The 12131-nt window shown below is 42.9% G+C and overlaps 1 protein-coding gene across 1 annotated transcript in view; it reads right to left on the bottom strand.

Moving 5' to 3' along the window:
- CDH22 (cadherin 22) overlaps positions 1-12131 on the bottom strand; it is a 2717439-nt gene that overhangs the window by 988993 nt on the left and 1716315 nt on the right. The window lies entirely within an intron of this gene.

Raw genomic sequence — 12131 nt, 5'->3', positions numbered from 1 at the left:
CATTCCCAGTAGAGTTGCACAAACCACAGGTGCAGTGGAGTTCCCATCCTTAGGAAAGCACAACCACATTTGATAACATTGTCCCTTTGCCTTGCTCTCATTGCTATAGCCCCTCCTCATTTGCCCTGGACAGTGGAGATGCACAAACCACATGTGCAGAACAGTCTCATTCCATGGAAACATAACAACCTTGGACAAAATGTACCGTATGCTTACTAACCTCATGACAGCCTAGCCTTTCTTTTACATCTTGTTGTGGGATAGAACTCTTCAATAGCTAGAAACTACTCATGTTCATTCTAGTTACATACCTATTTTGTATACTATTTCAAATGCATAATTAAAAGGCTATTATTTTCAAAAAAGGACCCGTTTCAATGGGATGAATATCTATATGAACATAGCAGCACAGTGTTACACTGGATCTGGTGCAAACTAACATACCCTTCCGGCAGAGCTTGGACTTGCAATGTTGAACCTGGCTCAAATGGCTTATTCTACATTCACAAAGGCTGAGGGTTTTTTAACGCCTTTCTGAACCCACCATAACTTTGCTGGAGTTTGTTACGCATGCCCCATTGTTACAACCACAGAGCTGTCAAGACTATTCTGCACAGATGATCCCAAGTACGTGTGAAACTGGTATGCAGTTATCAGCAGCCATGTGACCTGTCAATCAAGGATTGAAAAAGCTATGTATAAAGCAATACTGCCATGTAAGACAAAGACAGTTTTCTGGGCGGAATGATTTGCATTTGGGCTAATCGTCATACCCACAAAGCTTTGCTCATGTGGCTCTGAACTGGAGGTGAGCTTCCACTGGTGGCTAATGGGTGGTACTGTGGCATTTGTAACTTGGTTTAAATGCCTTTATCTACTTTCACATTTCAGGTACACATGGTTTTGACAAGCCTTTTCAAACCCACCATGATTTTGATGGTGGTTATTACACATGCCCTAATGCTCCAATCACAAGGCTGTCTGCCTATACTTCACGAATGTTCCCTAAACCAGGACAGGTTTGTTGCTAATTTACAAAGTATGTATTAAGCAGGACAATGTATTTTGTTATCTGTAAGGCGTGCCTAACCCTGAGGCATCTGGGTGTACAATGTACCTGAATGTTTAAAGCACAGTATAATCAAATTATTATTTAACAAGAAAACAAATTGTTCACAAATAGGACGCCTATAACCCTGTTGTATATGGATACAAATTATTTCCTAAATTGTTATGAAATAGGCCTAATAAGGTAGTACCTATGATAGTTAAACCAGAGAAGGGATGTGAAGTTTTTGGGAGAAAGATAAGGGTAGTTTGATGGCTCTGATGGTTGTGATTTGGTATACTTTAGTTAGGAAGGATCCATTTAGAGTTTTAAATCTTGATTTTAACAAGCCTTATGATAATGTATCTCACAATTTATTGTTTACAGTTTTGGAAAACATGGAGTTACCTGATACTTTTCTGTGAATGGCTTAGTTGTTATTTAAGGAAGTTTCTGTCTGAATTATAGTGGGTTTTTTTATTCAATTTTCTTTTGGTTAAGTCTGGCTTGGTTTGAGACAGGGTTGTGTCTTGTGCCCTGTTGTATTTATTTGTGCTTTAGACACTCTACTGAGTATAATTTGAAAGGATACAGTAGTGCAAGGAGAATGTGCTCCTGGGGAGAATGGCTTGAAATGTGCACATATAGACGATGTGACAGAAATGTGTAAGAATCCAGCTAATGCGGGGAGGGTGTTATTACAACAGTACATTATTTTGGAATACAATCAGAGTTTCTAATTCATATGGGCACATGTGTATATATGACTTTGGGAAATTATGATAATTTGGAATATTTGCCAATAGTAATTTCATTGGATGAGGTGAACTATTTGGGAGTATGGTTTTCAAAGCATATGAAAGGGTAAGCATGTTGGAGTGGCATTGAAGACCACACCATATTGGTGAAAGAACTATTTTGGAAATGTAAGGAGGTTGTCTTTGGAAGAGAGCATTTTAGTGACAAAAGCTGTGCTATTACCAGTGATTTTGTGTGTAAATGTTTTTTTCTTCACTTTTGGTGGAAAATTTGAAAAAAGATTGACACATTGTTTGCTCTGGTGTTGGGGTCAATGCAGGAATCCAGTTTGGAAAAAGTGGGGAGAATGCATGTAAGGGTATGCCAAATGTACGTTGCTGTACATCTTTGAAGCATTTGAGTTTTTGTGCTCCTGTGATGAAAGAAAGTGATTCTTTGTCTACGTGTTTTGTCAGATTTTGGCAGGGTGTCTTGACCATAGGTTTAAGTGGCTGGATCTATCATAAGAAGACACCTTTTGTTGCTAATGCTGCCAAAATATATATGTTTGGAAATTACTGTCATTCGGTCAGAAAGGTGTGAATAAAAAGACATGTAAAGTTATGAAAGTTGTTCAGTGACAGAGCAGTGTAGGAGCTGGCTGGGAATTTGCCAGAGGTGGCAGAAAGTAAATTGTAGATTGTTACCTTTTCAAAGGGATGTGGCATTGATGGCTTTACAACATTGTTAACTAGTATGTTGTGACCTGGTACACATTGATGGTAGTCCAGACACACACCAGCTGTGTCTTAACTCTTAGTTCAGAAGTCCAGGTAAGCTTTACTATACATATGTACAGTAGGTATATAGTTCCAGTTAACTATTTAGTATTTACATACAGAGAACTCCCACAGAACATCCTCATGCACTCCAGCACATGCCCCCAACTGACACATTTAGAACATTCTCATTCAAGCACCAACATTCCCCTGAGCTATCAGTCACGCCATGTACCAACATTCCATCAGCATTCAGAGCATTCAGAGGTGGTCAGCAGGACATGACAAGATTCATAAATCATAACACAGTCCGACATTTTCAGCACAGGAGGAGGCTGACACTGACTGGAAAATGTTGGAGAAGGGGAGATTTGGAGAGAAGACTGTTTTGCACTTTTAATGGAATTGAGAAATGGCCTTATGTGCATCGAATGGAATTCAGGCATGTATAATGGAAGTAGTAGGTTTGACATTATTGACACAAGAACTTGCGTTGTCTGGAATTGGTGGGATTCTAGAGAGTGTGAAAGGAAATATATTGTGGAAAATGGTAAACTGGTTTAAGGGGCTTTGGGGAAAACAAGGACTATGCTGTTTTTTAAAAAGTAATTCACTATCATGAAATGTATAAAGATAGTTTAAATGGGTTGTACATATATTTATGTCTATTAATAAAAATGTGTGGGTAGGGTGGGAGCAGAAGTGAGGTGGCAACATTTGAAATGGGGAACATTGTTAAATATTGTGTAAAGCAGAGTTTAATGGTGAAAACGCCCTTTCTTCTATCAGCTTTCTTATTTGAAATAGTCTTATATGTTGGACTGTAAATAGTGATTTTATATTTAAGAAAAGCAGAATGGTGTGCCGTTATCTGTAGCCTTGAGAACTGTCTGTCTTGGGTTGAAGAAGCTATGTATAAAATAGCACCGCCCTGCAAGACAAAGACAATGGGCCTCATTATAGCCTTGCCGGTGTCCTGGCGGTACACCTGCCAGGATACTGGAAAAACCTATTACCGTTTCCAGCACTCGGACCGGTAGCATTGCCACCGGATTACGAGTGCCAGAGGGTGGAGTCTGGCAGGACACCATGTTGGGATTTCTGTCATTACTGGCACCGGCAATGCCAGTGCTGGTAATGAGGCCTTTTTTGCCGGTGGGGCACCTGACATACCTAACCCATGTGCCCCACCGGCAAACCTGTAGTCGGGCGGTCCGATAAAGTGCCGGTATCCACGAATACCCACACTTTTTTATCGGACCACCCGACTTGTAATGAGGCGCAAATGGCATATTTTACATTCACATTTCAGGTGTAAGGGTTTCTTCAAGCCTTTTTAACCCCATCGTTGCCGGTTTTCAAAAAACCAAAAACATGGAGTGTGTTACAGGTGTAGGTGCAGACAGGAGGGGTTTGGGGGTTCCTCCAATGAAAACCGTGGAAAGGAGATCACAGCATTGAACCACGTAAGTATTTCGATTTTGGGGGGCATGAATTTGGAACTACTCACATAGTACCATATATGACAGCCACATGACAATAAGCCTTTGAGGCCATCTAGTGATGCATGGGGTTCAGTTTCTTTAAGCTAATGTGCACCAAATTGGAGACAGTATTTCTTTCTCTCATCAAATGCTCCTGCATCATTGATTCTCCCCCATATATTGTGGGTTCCATTGATCTCACTAAAGATGAACAAAACAATCCTACCTGGATTAAGAGGTTTGTATAATTGACTAAAGAAACGATCACACTTAAATATATTAATGTTGTCTATTTTAGTCACAGAAACAAATGATTTAAACATTCCTAAAAAATAATCTGAGGAGGCTAAAACCAGTAGCAGGTGGGAGACCTTAGCAATAAGTTGGACATACACTGGGGAGACTGCAGCAGCTCCTGCTTGCCCAAAGAGTAGTCTGGAAGGCACTGGCCACAGAGCAGAAGCATAGTTTGGCACTGGCAACTGTCTCAGTGAGTCGTCTGCCAATCGATCCAACGGAAGACCTGTTCCATGAAATCGGAAAGTTATCACTTGATCACTGTTCCGTGGGACTTGATTGCACACGCAGGCCACAGATGGCCCCTATCCCCTAGTCTAATCTCTATGGGCTTGCTGCCAGGGAGAGATGCCAATTTAAAATCCTCGCCCTCGTTCATACATCCATCTTTTGGAAACGCTGCAACCTACCACGCTAAAGCCAAAGTGACTACTTTGCCGCTCCTCCATGACATGTATCAACCCTGCCTTCCTAAAATCATCACCAAGCAAGCAGCAGCTTGTTCATAAAAGGCCCCCTTTGGAACTCTGTACACTGACCTCTCCCAGAAATGTATCAAGCATTGCCAATGCCAACAGTTTGGTCTTTGGCATAGGCATGGGAAAGGCACTTGACAGGCACTGCCGAGGTGTTATTAAATGGATATCAATGGTGCGTCTAATAGCAGTGCTTGGCAACTGCCTAATACTTGCACACGAGTCAAAACTGTTGGCTTTGCCAATGCTTCTTTTTAACAGGACTTCAACAAAGAACATGTAGAGTACTTATAAATCGAGGGGCTAAAGCCAGACCTGGTTAAAGCATTTGTTTCAATAGCAGTGGCAGGCTTACAATGCCAATACAGTCATTAACACTACGAAGACTGCTTTCGAAAAACACTTAAAGGCACTTCGAGAGCAAAGTTTGATGGTAAGGGTTGAATAATGTGAGCTCTAAGAGATTCCAGGAGGAGGTTTTTTTTGGGGGGGGCAGGAACTGGGTGGGAATGGCCATAGGGATTAGCATGGCCCTGGCAGTCAGTGGGTGGGCATATAACCAAACACCACCTACAAGCTTTGCGCCCCTCCTAATATACAATGTCTCCCTATCTGTACTCTTATGCAATAGTTTCTGCTTACAGGTGGCACTGAAGTGCCCCATAACAGCCCACACTAAAAATCACCCTAATTCATGAGGCTAAACTCTTTCGGCAAGGTTTTCTGTAAACTTTATCTGCATTTCAGGCCCTCTTTCCGGTTACCATGAGACTTTATGCAATAGGCTGTGCTCTAAAAATGACCGAAACAAATCCAAACATATAACCTAAGAGCTGCAGATTGGACTCATTTTATTGTTTACCATGTGGCCTAACATGAGTGCTCCACCCCCAAAACCTTACATGCCAGGTCTCCAAGTTGTCTAAACTCCTAAAAAGATTGCGGTGAATGCACAACTTATATTCTTTTTGTATATATGTTATGAAGCATGTAAACTATGTCCAATCACCACAGTAGTGGTATCAGAGCAACTGGCTTATCTTGGGGCATACTGTGTCTCCACCAGGGGCGACCAGACCTTAGTCGGAGGAAAGAATAGGAGTGGGGATAAGTCGAAGAGACGGGAAAGTGGGTACCGTTTTTTGACAGACATCGGGAGAAGTGATGTAGCCAGGAATAGGTATGTTTGGCATAGAGTGGGGTGCGTGTGGGCAGAGCCGGATTTAACACTCGTCAGGCTGACAAACAGCCCCTGTGCCCTGTCCTTGCCCTGTCCCAGTCTCTCAGAGACACGCAGACTCGGCTCCTACGCCACCTTTCCACGTCCTCCATTTCTGGGCCAGTGGAGACAGGTTAAGATCTCGAGCACCAACGAAAAAGTGGCACACAGTAGCAAATGGCTGATCATTCCTTTTGTGACACTGTTTGAATAGTACCCCAGGAGGACTGTTTTGATAAAATGTGATGCTAATTGTGCATTTTAAAGAATATTTATTTAGCAGCACTGGTAAAAACTACTAGCCGTCTAGTGAAGTAACTCATCAAACTGACCCACATGGATCAAAAAGTGGCTCACTTTGACCCAAAAAACGGTCCCATGCCAGCATTTTGCGTTTTCGTTTTGGCCATGGGCCTATTGCCCTATAGGCCAGACCGAGCCTGAGTGGATTGCAGGTACGGTGGATGTGCCTCCTACAAGGAAGAAGCAGCTACCATGGTCACAGTGCCTATATTTAGCAGGGTGCCGGTGGTCATGGTCTGCACTCTGTAATGTTCCTGAAGGTGCGTGCACTGCTAAGAAGAGAGATTGCATATGCAGCCAGGAAAGCCAAGTGCTGTCCTTCTCTCCCTTCCTGCCTGCTTGCATTCCACACTTCACCGACCCATGCCACACTCATCCCTTGAGGCCCTATCCTGATTTCTAGGCATTTCTTCTCCTTTCTAGCCCCTGCTGCACCATTCCCCTTCCCCTTCTTGTTCACTAGGGCTGGGTCGATAATCTCATTCCCCTGGGGCCCTCTTCCCTTTTCTAGGCCTTTGTATACCAATCAGAAGCTCCCTCCAAGCCCCTGTTCTCGACCTTGGGGGTTACTTTGGCTGGGCCCACAACACCAGTCCCCTAGGGCCCTGTCCAGATTTTTCTGTCCAAGCTGCACCCCTTCACTATCCATTCTCTGGCCTTGGGGGCTCGCTTTCTCAGCCTTTGTGCCCCACACTGAAAACCATCCTCCCCTGCCCCTCCATCACATAGGGGGAGTCCCCTTCCCTTGACAAGATAATTTTTCAGCCCACTCTAGGCCCGCTGGCAATGGCACATCAGAATCAGTTTGTGGCACGTACAGTTAGCATCATACAGACATATCTCTTAATGGATCATTTGTGGCAAAAACAATTTAGCTTGTACACAGCACAGTGAAATAACACATTAGGACTCTTAGCATTCCAAGGCACTGACTGTTAGATGTTTCGTTGTGGCCTGCCTGGGATTTTGAAGGTCCTGTACAACAAAAGATATGCAGACTCCCTAATTCCTATGGTATGGCTTGACATGAGAACATCACAGAAAATAACATTACAAAAAGTGAAATTGATCTGCTGTACTCTATGGCATCATTGGTATTAACGTTAAGAGGTTTTAATGTGTAAGCCAAGAGGAGTTTGTTGTGCACTATATGAATCAACACTATATTTTTTATATGTAACAAGGTAGCTCAGCGGGTTGAGCGCTTGCTTCTGTGATGTGTGTGTGATCTGCAGGTCAAATACTCTAATACTGGCAAGGCCAACACAGCCTTTCATCCTTCCAAGGTCCATAAATCAGTGCCAATGTTGGTTGGGTGATATTGTATGTGAATCTGTTTTATGTATAGTGGTTTTGGCAAAGCGCTATTTAAATAACCAATAATTATCATTAACTAGAGGTTAGTGACTCGCAAGGGTAGATTTTATTTCATAGGAAAAGTTGCAAACTGAATTGCTTTTATGGGATCCCAATGTTGATAGCAGGCACAATGAGAATGCATGATTTTCCCAGGATTACACACTTTCCTCAACTCTCAAGATTACACACTTTGTTTAAGTAGCTGTCCCACCCGGCGATGTAAGAACTTGACCACATATCTTCCCAGGTATATTTCATATCAGTATTTGCTAAGTCTTAGTAATTAAAAGTTAAACAATGATTTATCTAGCAATGCCTTTAATAACTAAACAAATCACATAATAAATTGACCTGACACTGTATATACATTATGGAACTGGGTCAAGCAAAAATAATGTGATATGTTTAGTTTTCCAATCCTGGATGCAAGGTTTTCATGTGCAAGGCAAGCAAAGTTTATGTTGGGCACTATATGAATGGATAGTATATTATTAACATGTTACAAGTTAGCTCAGTGGGTTGAGTGCTCACTTCTGCAATGTGTGTGCGACCTACAGGTCAAAGACTATAATACTGGCAAGGCCAACTCGGCCTTTCATCCTTCCGAGGTTGATAAATCAGTACCAACTTTGGTTGGGTGATAATTGTATGTGAATACGTTCTGTCCTGTGGTTTGGCAAAAAGCACCATTTAAATAATTATAATTAACTAGAGTTTAGTGATTTTATTTCATGACAAAGGTTGCAAACTGAATTGCTTTTATGGGCTCCCAATGTTGGTAGCTCAGGCATGATAAGATTGCATGATTTGCCAGGCATTGCACACTTTGTTTAAGTAGCAAAACCAGTATTTTTTCCCCAGGCAGAGATGTAAGAACTTCATGACATATCTTCCCAGGTATAATTCATATCAGTATTTGCTCAGGTTTTGGAGTCAAAGGTTAAATAATTATGTTCTAGCAATGCATTGAAAAGTACATAAATCACATAATATAATGACCTGACAGTATATACACATTGTTATAGAAACAGGTCAAGCAAAAGAATGTGATTATACATTTATTTTTCCCATCCTGGATGCCAGGTTTTCCTGTGTAAACCAAAATAATGTTGTAGTGTGCAATATATGAATGGACCATTTATTATTAATATGTAACAACTCTATAGTTTGGGTGCACTCCTTTAATTACATCTGTGATGTTTAATGCTATTTGACGTGTGTAGGCTAAGGATATCAGGGTAATGCATACAATGGATCTACATGCTGTAGTAATTATCCAGTGATGTCACATCCTGCAACGTCTTTCCAGTGTCCATTTGCATAAGGCCCCCACTTTTCTTTGTTTTTCTTTTTAAGACTTGCCCTGCTAGGCACCCATGCGTGCCAGTAATCAATCATTGGATCCAACTAACCTTGTTAGAGTCATTGTTTTAGGAAATTGTGTGGTCTTGATAAGCTGCTAGTGCCCTCAGCTTTCAAACATGTGCTTTTCCAATATCAGTTTCAGGCTTGATCATCCAATATTACCATTGACAGCAAAACCTGGGAAGGTGGCCCAGCTGTTTCCAGTTAGCCAGACCCCTAAACAGAGGTAGATATAATAAAGACAACTTAAAAAATAGAACTTCTGACCCGAAAGTTCACAATTCTGCACTTGAGGCTGCAATTAACACTGCCCTGTATCCTAAGCTCCACCTCCATGGCCCACCCACCTAGGGCCCTTTGTCAGGTGATGCCCACTGGGCCCTTTACCTCGAATCTGCCACTGTTTGTGGGTGAGCTGGAGGGCCGCATGCCATCACTTGAGGAAAGTGGTGTCCCTATGGCTTGCGTAAGCAGTTGGTAGAATGATTGATGGTTTGCTTATACAACTGGCAGAGGATTGACATGATTGGGAGGATAGATCAGGGGCAACGTGCACACTTTAGAAGCAAGACAACACGGAGCACCACAGGTTCAATCCCCGGGTCCGCGCTTCGAATCCTCTGGGTATTAAGCACGTTATAAATATCCTATCATATCATATCATTGCATGTTTGATGACCTCAAAGTAGAATTAAACTTCCAAGTAAAAAGAGTAGGCCTTGATCTAGATAATTGTTTTAATTATGTTTCATTAATCGATAAAAAAAGGTACAACAATGTATTTGAATGTAATGTAGATGCATGGAAATCGAGCCACTCACTCACTTTCAGAAAGAGTGAACTGAATATGTTCTAGGAAACCCTAACTAGACCAGCTGGAAATTAGGCTATTATCAGATCCCCAGGAGGAGTTGAGATAAACAGGATTTAAAGACAAGCAAATCAGATGAACCTGATGTCTTCTTGAATGTCCGCCATGGCTGCCCATGGAGCTTAAAACTAAAATCATTTGTCTGGAGGAACAAAAGGCCGTACAAGCAGGAATTTCCCTGGGGTCATGGCCGGAAGCAAATGCTAAACTCATTGGCTTTATGTCGACTTAGTAGATTTCATCAGCATTGATTAAATTCAGTCCCTACAATACCCTGAATGCCAGACAGCCGTAAGCAACACAGTGCTGTCTACCCACCAGCACACTCCTTATCTCGTGCCACCACTTGGAAACCACATCCCAATCTCAGCCCAGCACAGCATTCTTTATCAGCCAGATCAAATAATCCCCGTGCCCTACTTTATTGTCCCCTGGGCCTAGCACAAGTCTCCCCTGGGCCTCACTGAGATTTCAATCCCTGCATTACTCCTGGTACGTCCACGTGCAATGTGCCAACGTCACGTCCGCTCCTGGGAATCCCATTACACAGAACTGTAGGTCTAGGTTCCTCTCAGAAGATTGAGGTGAGGTCACACGCAATGAAGGCATAGTTGGGGCATGTGTGCAATCCATGGCTCTCTAGGTTATAACATGGGGGTATTTTGTTTTGCATTCACCATTCTCTATGTCATCTCTTCACATCATATCTCCCTTCAGCCTTTTTTGTGGGAGGAGGGACCAGGGTGTTCAAATGGACAAGGACAGAAATAGGTCACATGCAGAATCATACAACTGCCCAATTTGCCTTGTTTTCCTACTTGACCTCTAACTTTCCCATTCCCCATGGTCAGTGGTTGGCCGTCTCCTCTTCCAGTATCTTCAACAATCAAGAAAGTAGGGCCTGTGTCACCTGGCTGTGCATTTGGTAAGAAACTCGATGAAATAGTTTCTGCAATTCAATGCCTCCTGGCCCTGCCTAATGGTAATTACAGACCCCCACATGATGCATTACTCCCTCGGTCTAGAGTGGCATCATCAGATAATATTCAGCCTACCAATAGCTGTGTGCAATGACTGCCAAAGAACAAGAACAGTTGAACTCATTGAGTTACAGACATGGACGCCAAGGTGGACCTGCACCCGACCCATTATTATCACCAGCCCTTTCCCTTGACGCGCTGCAGTATTCTGGATCATAGACAACCGCAACGTTCCGGACCTGACATCATCAGTACGTGCGCATGACACGCACCTCTCATTATTCCTGCCATCAACACACACGTCTCCCCTTTCACAAACCCCACACCAAAGCCACCTGGAGCAATTCTGAATGCCTCATTCCCTCAGATTTGGGTGGAGGACCCATGGGTTGCACATAGTCCTCCAGATATTGGGGTCTTCAAGTTTGTCTCTGCACCCCAATGGTGGATGTGACTGCGGAGTGTGACCAGTTAGTTCCACTTGGACACTGGTATTGTGCAGATGATCCACCTACTTCCCGAGGAGATGCAGATGGTGCACGGCTACTACTTTCATTGCTACTGCTCCTGAATGGATGCACTCTGCTGTTACTCCACACTGCCATTTTGAATGCATTGAGAAACAACTCAGTAGCTCTTATTGGTCGAGGCCACCTACCTGCCTCTATCTTTCGCGCGCTGGTTAGCTGTATCCTCACCCTCTCACCCAATTAATGTGCAGTCCCCATTCACTCACTTACGTTTCTCTAAGCACCTTCTGTTACAATGCCAAGTCTGCTGAGCCTTAGCTTCAACATCCCAATAGTTAATTCTAATGTATTTGGCTTTCCCTAACATGACATAGGTTGGTGTTAGATTTCTGACAACTGAGCATTTTAAAATGGCCAATCTCTGTTCATGAGCGGGTATTGAATATTTGTGTACTAATTGCTTCTATTAATTCCAGACCCAATGGCCCAGAAAATAAAAGTAATAAAACCACACAGCATGATACCGCCCCCACTCATGTAATTGCCCCCCTTTGTCAGCTATGGGGTATCCCTCCCTCCGAAACGTCTCCTCCAGGCATTTCGTGAGATCTCTGGTAGATGTGTCCTTGGTGAATTTGATTTCTTCCCAGTGTGACAACTGACCTATTAGGGCTACGCAGAATTCATGGCTACTGCCAAGGCAGACAGAATGTCTGACCTCAGCTTTTCTCATGGAATCTTC

This window comes from Ambystoma mexicanum, chromosome 3p, assembly GCF_040938575.1.
Source record: "Ambystoma mexicanum isolate Mex_15411 chromosome 3p, UKY_AmexF1_1, whole genome shotgun sequence".
Lineage (NCBI taxonomy): Eukaryota > Metazoa > Chordata > Amphibia > Caudata > Ambystomatidae > Ambystoma > Ambystoma mexicanum.
Note: the sequence above shows the minus strand (reverse complement) of the source record. Positions and strands in the feature narration are given on the sequence as shown.